This window comes from Lissotriton vulgaris, chromosome 11, assembly GCF_964263255.1.
Source record: "Lissotriton vulgaris chromosome 11, aLisVul1.2, whole genome shotgun sequence".
Taxonomy (NCBI): domain Eukaryota; kingdom Metazoa; phylum Chordata; class Amphibia; order Caudata; family Salamandridae; genus Lissotriton; species Lissotriton vulgaris.
Window position 1 is genome coordinate 1,012,772,947 of NC_141699.1, and position 19,420 is coordinate 1,012,792,366.

General features: G+C 42.5%; 1 pseudogene; it reads left to right on the plus strand.

Annotated features, from left to right (window-relative positions):
- Window positions 1-18,041, plus strand: part of LOC147683940 (uncharacterized) — a 65,068-nt pseudogene extending 47,027 nt beyond the window's left edge.
- The last annotated feature ends 1,379 nt before the right edge of the window (window positions 18,042-19,420 follow it).

Below are 19,420 nucleotides of genomic sequence, written 5' to 3' on the forward strand. Positions count from 1 at the left end.
CCGAAAGCCTCTTCCTCGCTGCCTCCACCAACGTAAACAGAACTCTTCGCACCTGACTTGAGAAGGTGACTCTTCAGCAGGACTAACTGGGTCCCTGTATTTGGCCCATACTCCATTATGGTAGACTTAACTTGTAGCTAGTGTAAAAAGATAGCCAAGGGTGGTGCTTTGTGCTTTATGCTGCTATTTTCACTAAAGAAAAAAAGAAAAATAATCATAATCTCTAATTCTACTTTACACATTGCCCATAAATTAAGACGGATTGTTTTTGTGCAAGGCACTAGAGGGTTAATTTAGTGACTGTTGTGGTTCACAAGGATTGTGGTTGTTGCCTGAATGGGACTTCTACCTCCCTCAACCAATAACCCAATTTCTTACAACAAGAATTTCAAAAATGCTTTAGACTGAGTTGGACACACTGTTTGAAATTGTTATTCCTTGTGGATTATGGTGCAGGGTTGCTGTTGCTTTGCTGACTGAAGAACCAGCTGCCTTGCGGCCAATAATGCCCCATCTAAAGTAGTTGCTGACAAGTTCAGAGCAGTGATAGACAATTTTGAAAAGGAGATTTCCAGAGAAAGAAATTAGTTGGGCAAAGATCATGGGTTCTACACAAGAGCAGAAAGAGACAATGCATGCTTACTGTTGAGTTGATGCAGAATAAAAAAAAACACAACAGAGTAGAAGATCTCGAGAAAGATGTTCCTGCCGGTTTTATATCTGTTGTTGGTATGGGTCTTCATTCTGAACTTAATTCGAATATTCAGTGGAATCTGATGTGTTGGCAGACTAAAGGTATCAATGAGATCCCGAACTATGCCAAATATTGTAGTGATTGATTTGATGTGAAGCAGAAAAGGATTAAGGAGAAGCTGATGGTTGCACAGACAAAGCAATTTCAGAGAAATGGCAGGAATCATATTATGGGTTCTACTTGGGTTTTGTGTCTTCTGATAGTTTAGGAATGAGTGGTGTACATCTGATGCAAGGTGTGAGAATGAGAAATTAGATCATGAAGATTCAAGGTTGTGGAACAGGAGTTGCAAATAATTTAGGAGTGAATGCAAATATTGATTTGCCGATGAAGAGCACTACTTGACTCTTTCTCTCACTCTTAGCCTTTACTTTGTGCCTCTTTCTCTCACTCTTTCTCTTTGGTTTGTGCCACTTTCTTTCACTCTTTACCACTGCTTTATGCCTCTTTCTCCCACACTTTGCCTCTACTTCTGGAGGTTTTCTTTCCCTCTTTGCCTTTTTGCTTTGTTCTACCGTTTTCACTCCTTGCCTTTTCTTTCTGCCCCTTTCTCTCACTTGTTTCCATTGCTTGTGCCCCTTTCTCTCTCTTTTACTTTGGGCCTCTTTCTCTCACTCTTTTACTTTGTGCCTCTTTAATGTGTGCCTCTATCTTTTCCTCAGTCCCTCCAACCCTATCCCATTTGTTGCCTCCCCATCCCTACCTGCTCTCCTGCATCTTCTTCCCATTTCTTCTTACCACACCTTAGCCCCACCCACTGCCCCCTGCACTCCTCCCCCTGCCAGAACCGACTTATTGGAGGCCGCTGCACATCGAAGGCAAGCCCAATTGTGCCAGTCTACGTGTGGATTATGCCTAGCGCCACGAACCCTGGTCGGATCACCCACTGACGCTATCCTGCAGCGACCCCCCACTCACTCAACCCTGGGCACCCCTACATCTCCTGCTGCTGCACTGCACTTTACAGCATGGTAGAATATTTCTACTCATAGCTCTTCTTCAATGCTCTGATTAAGGGAAGATGGGATCGCCATGCTCTCATCCTCAGGGTGATGTACATGTGCCTGGTATGTCTGTAGAGCCAAGGTGGCTCTTATAGCATTTGCCCTTGTCCACATTGCATGCTGGTCTATGTAGATTCTGAGACTTCATCCACTAATAACGTTTGTGTGGCTCCTTGTCCTGTCCCTGAGAGGCCTTCCACACAACGCTCATTTCAATATCTTTTAATGGTTCCTGGTTGACTCACAGTTTGATATTTTAGAGTTGAAGACTTACTGTGGCTGTACTAGCTTAGATGTGTATCCTTAAAATGCTTGAAATATTTGTTTATATAAAAAGTAGTGTTTGTGGTTATATTACAAACCTACATACAATTTCTTTTCACAAAGAAGGAAAGAATTTTCAGTAAGCATAACATGGGAATGCCCTTTTGGCTTATGGTCGCTGACTATCAGTTTGAAAAGGTGGATGTACCCATGTGTATGGGTTTCAGACTTCTTGTAAATATTGGCAGCGGAGTGTACAGAATGTGTATTTCACAAAATAAATACGCAAATTGGCTCTTCTTTGAGCAAATATGATTTTGCTAGCAGTGACAGATATCTATTTCAGTTATTAAAACATTTGAAGTTATTGTATTATTACCATTTACAAACAAACCACAAAGGTTGCATGGCAGGGATCAAGATACTCTTTTGTATTTATCCTTTGATGTTGTCTTATTAATAGCTTTGGAAGATTTTCATAAGTTAGACGATGGTTAGACAGTGCTTGTTTGTAATTCTTACCTTTTAAAATACATTCTTCTGATTTTAAAAACAGTGATACCTCACTGCAGATCCAAAAAGAAAGCATCAGAGGAAAAGGTATCACGATAGCAATCACCTTAAAAAAACTAAATGGAAGACTCACTAGTCCATCTCTCCTTCCCCTGACGCAAGTTATACGGGCCAAACTTTTGCCCACAATTACCTATGGCAGCGAAGCACAAAGAGGAAGAGACGCAGTGACTCTGGACAAAACTGTAACAGCAGCATATAGGATTCTTTTCGGTCTGCCAAAACATACCTCTTAGGTTAGAGTTTGGTGGCCAAAAACAGTCTCTGGCTAGACAAGGGGCCTACATAACTACGTGGGACAAAATCAGGAAAGCCAAAAAGGGAACTTTAAACAGCTTCTTATGGGCAGAAATACAGAGAAATCCGGCCTCGCCAGCTGCCAAATACCTGGAAAAAAGCTTGGCGACCCTAGGTATACAGGAGCTGTGGAATACCCCTACTAATCACACCACGGTCAAAAGATTAGTAAAGAAAACTACAAAATATCTTTCGTGGATAGAGGACAAGGCGACTGTTGCCAAGAGGTCACATGGATGGATTATCCTAAACTCTTATTCCAATCAAGGCCAACAGAGCTACCTCGACCAGGGGTATTCAAGAATTACAAAATTGAAATTTCTAAAGCTCAGATTGGGCCTGTTACCCTGTATATGCCATCTCCCACACTGGCTGAGGGATAAAGGGGGCTCCCTCTGTCATTTATGTGGCAAGGTATTCGAGGACATGACACATCTGTTGTGTTGCTGCGACAAACTGCTGGAGGAAAGAAAACGTCTGCTGAAATTAAAGTTCAACCGACGAGGAATACGTACTCGCAGACATGCAGTTCTTGCCTGTTTCACACCAGACGATCCGCAGCTGAACTGCAGCCTGGTAAAGTTTATGAAGGTGGTGGAGAAAAAGATGCAGGATTTTAACCTTTAACTAAGCTCGTAGTTATTTAATTAAGCTGAACTATGACTAAAGTGTTGCCTAATAATATCAACTCTAAGGAGCAGCAGAAATGAGTGTGTTTAAGCTCTCAGAGAACAATGAAACTAAGATGAATTTTATATAATAATGTCTGGTAAATTGCATTTAATTTTCATGATTTTAAAAATTGTAAATTGTTTTACATGTTACGTTATTGATATAGTGAAAATGCACAGTACATACATGTCATATTTTTAATGGGCGAACTGCAATGGTTTTTATTCAAATTGCAATGGTTTTAATTAACTATGCAAAATAAATGTACTTGCTTACTTACTTACTTATTTACATTGCAGATAGGCATTTTCAAGATTTCCTTTCTGCCAGTTTCAGAAGTACCAATATAGCTACCTGTTACTTTTGCCAAGAAAATATTAACAGAGGCAAGGGCGTACCTACAAATGGTGCAGCATGGTTAGTGGACCAGGGGCGTGAGAAACTCTTGGTATATAACTAATACCTGTATTTTACATTTTTCTACACAATTGGACAGCTATTTCTTTGTTTACGGGAGTGATCAGTAGATGTGGTATCCCTAACTTTTTCACTCGCACAAGAGTACACTACAAAACGCACTCATAGTGGTGATACAACAATCTGATGTGGCATCGGGCAGACTGGCCCTTTATTCTACTTGGCTTTGCCCCAGGAGTCTGGGTTTCAGGGCAGGGGGGTGCTCCTGGTATGTCTGTCACTTTCTCCAACTTACCAAGGTTAATTTCAGCAGGCATGGGAGGTTTTAAGAAAGAGAGCACTGCGGGGAAGTGGAGGGAAAGTGATCACAGTGGGGGAAGAGAGGAAAGAAGACGATAGAGGGAACGGATGGATGAAAAGTAAGAGATTACATGAGGCGATGAAGGGAGTGGGACTAGTTGGAGCATGTTTGCCAGGGCCGCTATTGGCTATCCAGTTCAGCATTGAGTGGCATGCTTTCGTTCATATATATTTATACAAGCATAGGTCGCGCATTCACACGAGTTTGAGCTATTGGCATTGTAAACGACAATGGCTTTTATTTATGTTGTGGGTTTTAAAACATAAATAAAAGGCATTGTCATTTACAATACTAATAGCTTAAACTCTCGGAAATGAGAGACCTATTGCATTGTAATAAAGGGCCTTCTCGACCACTTGAAGAGACTGGCCTGCAACGTCTCCAAAGTAGTGATCAATAGTGAAGTGAAGAAGATGTGTAAGTGTTGTAAATTATAATTATACAGACACAATGTGTGAAATGAGAGTTACATATGATCCGAGCTATAAACACTAACAAAGCGCTCCAACACCTCTCGCTCTGTGATTTTACTGTCACAGCTCAGGAGGAAGAGTGGGAGGGGGGCTATTTCCTGCCCTCTCCTTGATTTGAGAGTGCAGTGTGGGATTGTGTAATGTCATTGCTATCTTTGGACTAATATAAGGCACTTCAGCTGTAGTAAGGCCCTGGGTTCACCTCCTGGTGCAGGGCGGCCTGTGCTTAATGACAGGCATGGAGGGAGGGAGGGAGAGATGGTCTTGGCTGCAGCTGCGGCATCTTACAGTGCCCCTGCTATTACTAGCTAGCGAGAGGCGCTGAGGTGGTGGTATCAGTGTTGGTGGTATTGGTATTGGTGGTGGTGGTATTGGTGGTATTGCTGATGCTGGTATTGGTGGTGATGGTATTGGTGGCATTGGTGGTGGTAGTGGTATCGGTGGTAGTAGTTTTGGTGGCAATGGTGGTAGTGTTGGTGGTATTATTGGTGGTGGTGGTATTGGTAGTATTGGTGGTGGTAATGGTTGCGGTATTGGTGGGAGTGGTTTGGTGGAGGTATTGGTGGTGGGGGTATTGGTGATGGTAATGATGGTATTAGTGGTGGTGGTATTGGTGATAGTATTGGTGGTGGTGGTATTGGTGGTGGTTGTGTTGGTGGTGGTTTTGGTGGTGGGGTGGTATTGGTGGTGGTGGAGTAGGTATTGGTGATGGTATTGGTGGTGATATTGGTATTGATTGTGGTATTAGTGGTGGTGATGGTATTGGTGGTGGTGGTTGTGGTGGTATTGGTGGTGGTATTGCTGGTGTGATATTAGTGGTGGTGATGGTATTGGTGGTGGTGGTAGTGGTGGTATTGGTGGTGGTATTGCTGGTGTGATATTAGTGGTGGTGGTGATATTGGTGGCGGTGGTATTGGTGGTGGTGGTATTGGTAGTGGTATTGGTGGTGGTGCTACTGGTGGTATTGATGGTGGTGGTATTGGTGGTGGTGGTATTGGTGGTTATGGTTCTGGTGGTATTGGTATTGGTGGTATAGGTGGTGATGGTATTGGCAGTGGTATTGATATTGGTGGTATTGGAGTGGTGGTGGTGGTGGTAGTATTGGTGGTGGTATTTGTGGTGGTGGTAGTATTGGTTTGGTGGTATTGGTGGTGGTGATGGTATTGGTATTGGTGGTGGTGGTATTGGTGGTGGTATTGGTATTGGTGGTGGTAGTGGTGGTAGAAGTGGTGGTATTGGTGGTGGTGGTGGTAGTATTTGTGGAGTGGAGGTATTGGTGGTTGTGATATTTGTGGTGGTGGTATTGGTAGTGGTATTGGTAGTGTTATTGCTGGTGGTGTTATTGGTAGTGGTGGTATTGGTGGTGGTGGTGTTGGTGGTAGCGGTATTGGCGGTGAAATTGGTGGCGGTGTTGGTGGTGGTGGTATTGCTGGTGATGGTATTGGTGGGGGTGGTATTGGTAGTGGTGTTGGTGGTGGTGGTATTATTGGTGGTGGTGGTGTTGGTGGTGGTGAAGGTGGTGGTGTTGGTGGTGGTGGAGGTGGTGGTATTGGTGGTGGTATTGGTGGTGGTGGTGGTATAGGTGGTAGTAGTGGTGCTGTTAATAAAACAGGCTTTTAAAAACAACCCATCAGGTGGCTTTAGTGTAGAAGACATGTAACACAGATGTGCTGTTGTCAGCTTCAGCCCATTAGCACAAGATTATGTTCTACCTGGAATTCACATGATTTAATTTGCTCATCATTTCTAAATCCATTTTACTCAGGGGGTTGAAACCGACACAAGATAATGCTGGGTTAAAGTGATTGAAAGTGGACGACGTGTTATGGGGCGGCTGTGCTGCTTAAAAAAACGCAAGCGGTTTCAGCTGAAGCATCTCATGTCTGGCTTGCAATAAGAGAAACACAATATAGTAAATAGTGCTTACAAACGAAATAACAGGTCCCGTGTAACGACCGAAGTAAAGGGGCCCGTCACCATGGGAGGTTACAAATGAAGACAAGGCTGTACTAAGGATAGACTAACAAGCCTATTAAAGAAGGCAGCATTTACAAAAGACAATGACGCAAGCCAATGAAAAATATCGGCAGAGAGTGGGAGCGGCTACTCTCCCATACTCTATCATTGCAGTCTTGCAGAGCGAGCAGCTATGCGCGCTGCCGCTAGGCTTGAACTAAAAATATGAAACATCAGACGAATCATGTAGATACTTAAGTCAAGGTAGGGGATGCAATACATCACATTCAGAGCGCTACTTAAATGCCTAAATAAATAAGCTAGGCACTCATCTTTTTGCTAGTCTATCTCATATTCTGTTTATAAGATAACAAGACCTTTGAACTGAGGGTACAGTTGGTTCCCTGCCAGCAAATGGCGACTCACATATATTTACCTAGAAAGTTGATTTCCAAATTCTATCAGGTTAAAACAGACAAGTTTATCGGAGGAGGGGGGTCATTGACAGACCTGCCAGCTCACATGGTGCCACCTTGTGTTACACTATATGAGATCACTTTACACAGTCCCCCAGTGAGAAGCTGATTTCACACTGTGACAGAGAAGACAAGCTATAACCCACTGCACAGGCTTAATTTCCAGTTCATCTTAGAATGTTTTGAACAGCCAATGTACATTAAGAAGTGTGAAAACCCCCAAGGACATAGGAGGCAGCCTTAGAAAGCTTTTATTTTCTTTGGTATATGTGAGAATTTGGTGAGAGTCGGTGGTTTGGAGGCGCAGCAATGCCTCTTAATGCACTTCCTGCATAAAAACAATCATTAGGGGCATTTTCCTCTTTCTATGTGGGCTGCAGAATGCAGCACACGTGCAAAGAGGAAATAAAGAGGAGAAACAGAGATGTGTCTCTCCTTTATGTCTCACTGGAGAAGACATAGCATTTTGACACTTCCCAGGTTAATTAGTTTTAGTAAATCTGGAAATGCACCAAAATCCATGGGCGGATACATGGCAATGCCCATGCCCCCCACATGGAACACTTGCCCAACGTAAGGTAATGTAAGGCAGCACTATATGCCCGGTTGTATTACGTTGTAATTACTAACCCACACAATGGCCTAGAAAAGTGGCTTTACATGGCTAAGTAGATACCAAAAATGATTTTGCATCCAGCTGCTCCACAAAAGTGACACAGGCCAGATTCAAAATCATTTCAAATCTGCCCCTTATTGTTATGATTTGTGGCCAGCAAGCAAAAAAACCTGACCAAGTTCTGGCACATTGTTAAATGGGGTAATTCCCTTAACTCGCATGTTCCTACAAACCACGTCCCTGCCGAGATCTGGGTTGAGCACTTTGGGTCCCAGTTTTCTGGGCCGAAACTTATTGACTAAACCTCCCCCTATGACTCCCGTCCTATGACTAACATATACAACATTACATTTGACTGCAGAGAAGTTGAGGAAGCTTTGAGCAAGATCCCCCGTGGAAAGGCCCCGGGTATTGATTGCATCCCGGCTGACCTCTTCAAACATGATCAAACAAACTGAGTACCTTATATTGTATTTCTGGCTAACGCAATCCCCAATGGGGCTGTTATCCCGGATTCATGGATAGGAGCTGAGATACTGCCAATATATAAGAAGGGAGATCGTTCAAGCCCGGGGAACTATCGTCCAATCAGCTTGATTGACTCTATTCAAAAAATTGTTGCCAGGATGGTCCTGGCAAGAATTCAGAGTTGGATTGAGCTGGAGGATCTGTTATCTCCCCTTCAGGCCGGGTTTAGATCCTGCATTAGTACCATCGAGCAGGTCCTCAGGTTCCAACTGATTTATTGGAAAATAATCAGCTTAGGTGGTGGTACTCTGTTCGCCGCCTTTGTAGACCTTAAGTCAGCATTTGACTTAGTTCCTAGGGTCAAACTGTGGGGGGTTTTAGGAAACCTGGGAATGCCCCCGAACCTTTTGAATGTCGTGATTAGGCTCCACGAGGCAAACTTTGCACAAGTTAGCTGGGGCAAGCAAGAGCAGGTCACAAATAGATTCACAGTGTCACGGGGTGTCAGGCAAGGGTGCGTCCTAGTGCCAACCCTGTTTTTGTTATTCATCAACAGGGTTGTGCAGTATTTTTCTACCTTCCCGACAGACGCCCCTTCCCTGGGTGGCACCAAGTTTCCGCTACTCATGTTTGCGGATGACACCCTCCTACTATCGCAGACACAGGTGGGCCTGCAGGTGGCCCTGAACAAGTTTGAAGAATTTTGCCAAGATCATGATCTACAGGTTAATGTCACCAAAACCAAGTTTATGATTCTTAATAAGGGTACACCAATGGTTGGCCATGTCACGATGAATAATAATAACCCTTTCGATGCTCATGACGAGCTCAGCTCGTCATGATGCACGGTTGAGCTGTGCTGATGACGAGCTGAGCTCGTCATAAATAAAGTAAAAAAGCAGTTTCCAGCACAGGAGGGGAAAACACCTAGCAGCCAAGGTGTTAAGTTAGAGCAGACAAATGTAATGACTTATTTGAGGATTGTTTTAGAGAGCTAACTGAGATGGAAGCCCCAAATAGACACCCTATCGGTTAAGTTTGCCCAGCTTTCAGGGTGTTTGGTCAAAGAACAGAGAATGTCCCAGACCAAAAGGATAGGCCCAGCTTTGAAGATCTACAACTCCAGGATAGGTTCAGCGATCCTGTACGGTGCGGACCTCTGGGGATTTGTGGACCTTTCCCCGTTGGTCAAAGTACAAAATAATTTTTTAAGGAATCTTACAGGTCTTCCCTGCTCTAGTCCCACAAAACCGTTGTTAATGGATTTAGGCTGTCACTCCATAGACGACATTGCTCGTTTTAAACCAGTGGCTCTATGGAGGAGGATCTGGACCACCCCCGAACTAGCCCCATACGCTAAAGTAATTATGGATGTTAGATCCATTTTGGGTTCGGGAAATATACTATGGTTCAAGCAAGTCAGATTGCTCTTGGAGTTTATGGGCCTGGGAAACCTGTTGACTGACCCTGCCAATAATCCCTTTCCACCTAAAAAACTATTTAAAAGCCTATACTGGTCTTTAATAAGCCAGAAACATATCAGACAACTTTCGGCCACCTCTTTGTCTGGTATGTTCATTGAGCTTAAAAGTGATCCTTCCCTAGAAGACTACTGGGACACTATCAGCATGTCCAGCGACAGGAAACTTTACCATCAGTTAAATGTCGGCTGCCTTCCTATCAGATCATTTACTAAAAATTGGAAGGGCCAGGAGTCTGAATCCTGTCGCTGGTGCACTGACCGTAGGGAAACCATTGGACATATATTCTTTGAATGACTGGCTAATGCTGCCCCCCCGGGCCAAATGGCTGAAACCAATTTGTCGTAATATGGGCGAAAGGGTGGGGTCTGTAGCCTTAAGGATCTTGAGGTATGACACGAGCAAACCCATTGTAATTGCTGTTGCAAAATTCCTAGGCTGGGTGTGGATTATTAGGGCCAGGCAGCAAGCAGTGTAGTGATTCCTCTTAACTTTTATTCTGACCATATTGATTGTATTTTTATCCTTTTAATGGAATAACAATCTCTATTTTAAATGCTAGCATTTCTTTTATAAGGCTCGTATAATTGTATTTTAACTTCTTTTATGAATTGTTGTATGTCTTTTTCTATGATGTATTTTATATTGTTAACTTCTTTTATGATGAAACATTCAAAATAAAGACATATGAAAAATGAAAAAAAAATGTTATGATTTAAGCGAGAAGCACCACCCTTCTGTAAAATGACCAGTGAAAAGTAGCTGTTGCTGGCTGCCCCTTGTCTTTATTGCACACAGAATTTGTTTAAGCTCATCTCATACTGTGCAGATATTAAAAAGGACATGCTGAGCAGAGGGGGATGTACTCTTGAATAGATTCCCAAAAAGCATGTGATGAAAGAGTGGTAAAATGGAAAGGAAAGCCATCCCTGAGAACGGCAAAACAAGTTGTTCAATTTACTGGATTGGTATTAAAGTTTGACAAGATGATAATGAAACTAAGCATAGTTAGAACAAGTGTTGATCCTTACTCACAGTAGTGCATATGTAATATGAGAATGAATATGAATGGGTTAATATATGTTTTCAAGTGTTGAAGTCATAATTGGCCTATTCACGCTGCCTGGGATAGTTAATTCCCAGAGACTATGGGAAAATAACTTTAATAATAGTGGCTCACAATGGCCACATACCTCACACTGCAAAAACTTCAGTGGGGATCATCAGCAGTCCCAAGATTTCAAAATGGAATCCTTTATTCTTGTGGGAGGGTCTCAGGCATGAAATCTTGTTTCAGCAGCTGTCAAAAGCAGATATAATCTGTGACTGTGATATGTTTCATCCCAAAGTTTGGGTCTTCTTCATAGGTGGCTAATGGGTACAGCCTTGAGGAACAGAGTGATACATTTTTTAATTGTTTGACATGTCTGTTGTGCTAGGATTTAATTTTAGAGCTTGAAGCCCTAGTATGTTTGGTGAAAGCATTGTTGTGAACGTTTCTAACTCTTTCGTGATCACGACTGAGCAGAAATTATTGTAAAATGTGTTTAGGGAGGAAGGAATAATTTAGGCTTGTATTCCCCAGGATGTTGGGATTCATGAGTACGTGTGGGTGTGTGTGTATGTGAGTGTGTGTGTGTAGATGTGAGGGTGCGTGTGTGTATGTGGATGTGTTACTTCAATATTTCTATTTTTAAAATCAGAATGCGTCACATACAGTTGAAGATGACAGCATGCTGCTAAAAAAATAATCTATGGAGGTCTGAGAAAGAATTTCATTAAGTGAAAAAGTCAATAAAAGGTGTGGTCTGACTTTGTTGGTTTCGAATCATTTAAACCGCATGCCTTCGATGACACTTGGACACAATGTGTTTACATTCACATGTGGTTTATGTAATAGCTCACAGAGAGATTTGCACTAATTGCAAGGATTGGTGTCACTACAACGCATGCTTTTACATCGCATGTCTTTACAACGCGGTTTTTACCACGCAGTCCATTACAACGCATAATGCTTTTAGGCGCTGGATAGTGAATTATTTAATTTACTATTCCAACTCCAGTCCCCGTGGATAGCAGGGAAGGTGTTGGATAGTAAATTAAATATATTCCCTATCCTAGAGCGCCCCCCAGCGCAATGCGTTGTAATGGTATGCGATGTAATGGTTGCGATGTAATGGTAGTGCGTTGTAAAAAATGCGTTGTAAGTGATGTTCCCCAATTGCAAGGCTCAGATGGTAGGCCTATTTGTTATACTCTGATATGTGGGGATGCTTCAGATAATGTTAACTAATTCCACTTGTCCCACTGAAATAGCTGATACAGAGGCTTCCAGACCTCCTCTCTGCAAAAAGAAAAACAACTGGTATGACATGGTAGGTGACTGGATTATTTGTTTATGTTTAAAACTGCTTGCATGCCATACACAAAATTAGCTTTCTTTGGACCACCCACCCACATTATTCACTGAAGAGCTGTCCCAGAGTAAATATTGAGCTGAGAGTACAACACTATAATCTCCCACTACACCAGATTGAGCATCACTGACTGCCTTGTACCTCTACTGATGTCCCCTATTCATTCACCCAAACCAGACTTACTATCTTCTTACTGCCACTGCAGTTAGTATACCCTTTTACTACTGGACCACAACCACACTCTTTAAGTAAGCCAGCTCCACGTGTCCCAACCGGAGGATACTCATCGACTATACTTCTTCAAGACCACTCACGACTCACTGATTATCCACTACGCTTTTCCTAATCAGAATCCACTACCGCATCCATCTATCCACCCAACCAACCATATAACCACACACAACCACAAAATACGCTCTCCATTCTAATATTTCAGTGCTCGCATAGGCAGGTTGTTGCTCTTTTGCACATTTGTGCTTAAGCAACAGTACTAGCCCCAAAACATAGAATGTGCATATTTCATCTTACCTCACCATATACCAGAATCATATCTTTTTATTGAAACCATTTCTTTCCTCATAACTTCTTAATTTGCCTGAGGAAGGCACGGTCCAACTGTAATCATAAATCACATCTTTTTTCACTCTCCAACTCTGCTAGGTCACCCTGACTGACTGTTTGACCCATTCTAGTGCCTCTTACAGGCCACTGCTCTGCGGCACAGGTCACACAACTACCACCAAATCAACTTGAACCCAAAGTGTGAGGGGTATGACTCATTTTCTCAAAACCCCTCTGTTAGAAAGACCTATATAAATGACTTTATGCACATCTCACTCGAGGACCTATTTATCTCTTTCATATCCCACTATTCCTAATATCACGCCCTTCTGCATTTCAACTAGAGTCAATGTATTTTTCCATGGGTTAAACCAAGTCCTGGACAATAACTCAGTGACCACCCTGCCACTGCCTATTTTCATCATATTTCTGATTTTAATGGCTCTTTCTATTGACTTGAGTGACAAAGCTAATAGTAGGAAATCACAGATTTTTACCTTGGCACCTGATTATTTTTCTCTTGATGACTGGCATTCTTCATGATCACCCCCAAAAATTTGGACTGATGCTGCTGTTTTTTTGACTGCGAAAGTGCACTTAGGTCTGCTACCCAGAACTCAGTGCCAGTGCTCTGACTCTTAAAAGGTATATGTCTGATTCGTTAACCCACATTTGGCATAAGTTAACTCAATCATAAGTCTCTAGTATATGGTACCAGAGGTTCCCAGGGACACCAACTTTAAGTATGCGTCATGGACTGCAGCACTTGTTGTGCCACCGCAAGTGTGACACAGTAAAGAAAGACTCCAAGTTTGCCATTGCTGGCAGGCAAAGATGTTGTTAAACTGGTAACTAGACTTTGCAATTTAAACTTAAGAAAGTCGAGACCTTCCTTTTTAATTTACATAAGTTACCCCTCAAGCAGACCTATTGAAGCCTAAGGCAGTTTGCTGTAGATTAACAAGTGGAGCATGCGTTTTTACATGTTCTAACAATAAAAACCTCAAATGGTCATTTTTGCTGGAGAAAGGCTCGTAGCCCCATTGGCAAGTACGGGGTTTCGCTCTGACAACTCAGCAGCCTTAACTTCTCAATGGGATTCCTAAAGTTGGTTTTTAATGGTATCTAAAAAACATTACATCAAACCCGACTTAATTCCCATAAGTTGAATTTAATGTAACTTTTAAGTAAAAGGCAATTTAAGAAACTTGCCACGCTGTTGCTTACTTTTTCCAGGGACCATTTATGGTTGCAGCCACAAGACAGCCTTCTCCCATCCTGGGGATAGGTGTGAATGACTCTCAGATCAGTTCAGGTTGGTTTAATATCATGCTTCAAAAGGCAGTACAAACAACTCGTATACACACGTACTACAAAAAAAACAATAGTATTAAATTGTATATGTTTACAATAAAAAATTGTTCCTAGCATACTTTACCCTCCCACACAATAGTGTTTAAAAGAAACACATTTATTTTACCTGCTACCCGATCAATATAAAAACACTTTAAAATCTCTCCTGTTTACTATGCATTACAAAACAACAGAATACAAAAGAGAGGGAGAAGGGCCCAAGGGGAAATTTAAAGACCCCACACTACTATAGCCCCTTAATACAAACTTTCACAACAAAGAATAGTAGTGGGTCTATCAAACAGTTGGCTCGAGTATGTGTCTGAAAGGTAGGCTTTGAACTACGTCAAAAGTTGAGCATCTTTCCTGTGTGGAAAAATACCCATCAGCTGTCGATCCTGGACGCCCTGTTCATCATATGGGTTTCCTTCACACCGGGAAGGTGGGTTTTAAGCCAATAGTGATGATAGAAATGAAAACAATAGACCTTAACCCCTTTGCCACAGGAACATTTCATCAATCTTATTTCCAGACAGGGTTCACATAATCTTTGTGCAAAATACAATCCACTAAGGTGTAAACTAGGCCATTGGCATTATAACTGCAATTATTTTAATATCTTGAGCAAGTAAGTGAGATAGACATTGGATAAACATTTCACCATATACAAAAACTATTTCATATATTCAAAAATAGTCAATGATAATACAGGAAAAATCATATTTCAACAATCATTTTTAGACCGTGCGCAATTTTCAAAATGGACATTAAGCTTGTCTATACCAAAATGATCAGTTATCAGAGTGCAATAATGCTATTTCCTATGTGCAAAATAAAGCAGCAAAAGTACAAAATACATTTACTACTATACAGATTACTATTTAAAAAAACTTTTTCACAAAATATCCTTTCTTATGTTGATGGTATAACTAAAACTAAGATACCTCAATATACACATTACATATCCCTAATGCAGCAAGCCTTTCAGCTTAATTAACTGGTCATATACAACAGACAAGATTTTCCCTACTGCATACCACACAGGTATGATATCAACTTAAAATTAATTGCATTAGACCTTTTGTATGTTGGATGTGAGTCAATCTAAAGGTCGGTAGCAACAATGTTCGTCTACTAGCAGCAAAACAGGAGCAAGTTATAAGGAAGTGCAAAACGGTCAGTGGTCTTCTCAGGCAGATGGGACACTTCGCTTTATCCAACTCAACCTACAGAGCCATCTTTCATTGTATAAAAATTGGCACTTGCCCCAATCTTACATTTCAGTGCCCACCTCCTTATATAGGTTGTAGTGAGGGCAGGGCCGTGCGTATACAAATTGCTATGTTAACGTAGGCTTATTAGAAGACTAAACGCCATTTTACCTTTTTGCTGCTTTTGCACACAACACAATATGTAACTGTTGTTGTCAGTTAGGGTGCGTGAATTCTTCACATGAGAATGACTTGTTTTCCACATCCCTAGATTTACATATCGACCTTAGTCTGCACAGTGTGTGCTGAAGCCACCAAGGTTATCAAAACAATGTTAGGTGTTGTTCGGGCTGCTCGGCTCTTGCACTACACATAACACGCACGCAACTGCAACTAGCTGAAATTCTGGCATCTTTAATATCACAATGCATGCATGATTTAGGCACTTGGAGCAAATCTGTTTCCAGAGAGAGAGCTGCAGATACTGATGTGATTTACTCCTGCTGATCGTGGCGGTATGGGGTCCCCATTCAAGCCTAAGAGACCTTCTATATTTTATAAAATATAGCCCCTAGCTAAAGAGGGTGGTACACTAGGCACTATAACTCCTATTTCCACCCGCATTATAAAAAAATTTCTCCTTTTGTGTTTTATGGAATTGTTACAATGCTGATTATATTATTTTTAATCATATGCCTGCTTAGGCTTGCACAATTACTGCATCTTAGAGCACGTTGTTAAAATAAACATTTTAAACTTTACAGTGTCTCTTTTCTTACCCATGTTGTGGACTGGTATGAGAATATAATGAAAGATTTTTCTTGATTCCCACCATTCCTGTGAGTAACCTAAGTCGCCTGTTCTAGGTTGACTAATCATTGGTTCCTTTGCTATAGGACGAAGAGCTAATGTGACACTGATGCTTGGCAGTTAGGGCGTTCTAAGTACTGAGGTGAGTTTTTTGGTCCACCACAATTCACTGATGTCCTGGGTCTCTGTGCACAGTTCTGTGTCTGAGCAGAATCCCTGCAACATGGCGCACCTAACGATGTGGTCTTATTTTGAGACTCTCGAGTAGTGCTTATATCAGTCCACAACACCCTCATCATTGTTTCCGGTTGACAGTGGTGACGGAATAACTCCCTATAGTTACATAGGTTCTTTCAAGCTTGATAATTTAAAAAGGTTCTGATTGAGTTACTCCCCATTAGAGCTACATTTCTTTGCATTGTACTTTACTCTATTGTATCCTTATGGCTGACGTTGAGATAAAACAACATAGTAGGGTGACTGTCTGCAAACTTTTGCAGACGTATAGCGTCACAGTGGATGGCATGGCAGTAGTTTTCGTGGTGAGTGCTGAAGCAGCTTACCCATTTGAGCTATTTTACCCATGGGTTACCTTTCCGGCAGTCTTTGCGGATTCTGGTCTGTTTCACATTTATAATCCGACGGCTGTGCCTCTAAACTTCATCCCATATAGGACACTGGAGATTCCTATTTTAGCTTGGCAGCATCAAGTTTGGTTTAATGGTGCCCTTCCCCAATCGGTGACGACAGTTTGGTTAGGCCCTTAGTCTATTCCGGGGGGCACATGGCTGGTTTTGGCCGGTTACACGCCGCATCCTCGTCACATGCAAGTCACTATTGATGAGTTGCGTGTGCTCTATACCTCTTTGGTCATAGTGCACTGGGCTCTAGTGCAATAAGTTTCCCGCCACGTCCAGGCAGGGCCGCCTGACAATGCAGTGCAACCAGCTGGACCAGCCGGGTTGAAAATTGATCCTGTCATGGTTAATTTGGTTATGGGCAAGCGGCCCCAAGATAAGGATGATTTACCTTTTTGGCTTGCTGAGAAATTTGACCAGCTGGAAGAAGTGTTTCCTAATACGTCTCCTGTTGAGAAACACAGGATTCTAACGATTAGATTGCAGAAAGACTTGATACCGGAGGTATCTGATTGTGACACTTGGGGTAAGATTTTTACGACAGTCTATACTAAGTGCTTCGGCACTCCGTTGATGGCTGTTCTGCCCTCCGTCATTAAGCGTGTCCAAGACGAACACGGAGCTGAGGCGGCTGTTGAATTGGGGATGAGACTCCTTGGATCGTTTGAAGTTGTTTCCGATCTCGTCCTTGCTAATTTTAAGGGAGATGCGGTTAACTTCCAGGTGTCTAATGCTTTGCACGATGTCCCTGATGCCGATAAGCCCCAACAGTTACCGAAAATCATTGCTGCTGCTTATAAGACCATTGGCCACAACAGTTTGGGTGTTAAGCCTTTTGCTAAGACGGCAAAACAGAAGCAGTCTTCCGAGCAGGAGGAACACACCACTATTCCAAAAAAGAATTGGAACAAAAATAAAAAACAGGGGAAAAAGGAACAGAAACAGGGGTCGCATCCTTCTTCGCCAATACCTGTGTCTACTGAGCGCACATATGATTTGTGCAACCGCACTAATATTAAGTCGCCTGGTCATTTACAGGTTCCTGATCAACGTTCTCCTGGCTCTTTGCAGGATCCATCAGTCTCACCAACCGGTGGTGGAGACAGCGGCAGAGGACGGGGTGCCCAACAAATCCGTGAGCAGCCCCGCAAGACGGAGGATAAAGGCAAGCAAGACGACTCTCAACGTCAAGGACCCCAGTTCCAGAAGAAGAAAATTGCTGCTTTAACAGCCCGATAAGCAATGGATAGTAAGAACGCAGCTTTGGAATCTGACATGTGCGCTGACGCTGTTAGACAGCGCGGTGGAAATTACAGTAGTGCGGGAAGCATTGCGTCCCCTTCTGAAGGTGACAGCAACTGACATGTTTCTTGCTTTTGAAACTGCTGACACTAAAGTGGCTCCCCCTGAAAGACTTTATGTAATAGTCTTCTTAATTGAAGGTGACATACAACGTACTGTAAAAGGGGCATTTTGGAAAAAATCTGACCACTACATATGACATTTTGTTAGCTGAGGCTGACTAGCCCCCACCTTCGTTCTGTCTGCTCCACAGGGGAAGGAGGTAATCCTCCCTGCTTTCGCACACACAGTGCCGAAGGAGCAGGCTCTGCATTTTGCAGAAGAGTGGGCTAAGGCGCTTGCGCCAGCATTGTACCGTACTCATTGCGGATGGGACAAGTTTTACCCCAGACATGAGATACCATTGCCACAGCCTCAACGCCAATATTCCATGCGACGAGAAGCGAAAGCTCCCGTGGCGGAAATCCTTGACCAATTGGAATATTAAGGTGTGATTGAAACCTGTGTGTCTCCGATGAATATTCCTTTTTTTACTGTGACCAAGCCTGATGGCTCATATCGTTTGGTGTTGGATTACCGGCATTTTGAATTATCATTGTCGGACCTGCGCGGTACAGAATACTCACAGTTCTGCCCTTGTGGATAGTCTTGTGCGTAAAAGGTTTAAAACCACACGACATATTCAATGTTTTTTTAGCCATAATCTGTCCTCTCTTAGTATTCAATGTACAGCATTTACCTGTGGCGGTAAACAAAAACAGTTCAGAAGATTAGCTATGGGCTATAAGAACAGTCCTGGCGTCTTTGCCGCCCGCATTGTCACTCTTTTGGAGAGACTCGACCCTGATACATGTTCGTATGTTGATGACATTTAACTCACTGACGACGAATTATGGATGCATCTGTGTCGTGTTAACCGCATCATTTGTACATTTGCGGACTTCGGTTAAAAATTTAACTTTGCAAAGTCACATATTGCAAAGTACACAGTGTTGTTCTTGGGCTATGAGCTCAACAATGAAGGTCGAGGTTTAGCACCTCACTTTCTGGAGAAATGCGCACAGCTGCGTGCTCCGACAACTCTAAAAAAACTACAATCTTTACTGTTTTTTTTTTAATTCGGGCGTACTTACATTCCTGAATATGCTCAGCGTATCAACCCTCTTTATGCTTTGGTACAACCTACTTTCACCAAAGCTTGCTGGCTGCCTGAACATTCTGCAATTTTGCATTCTTTGCAGTTTGAACTTCTTGGATCTAAATACTTACTGACTCGTGACAACCGCACCAACCTGGTCATAAGAATTGTGCCTATG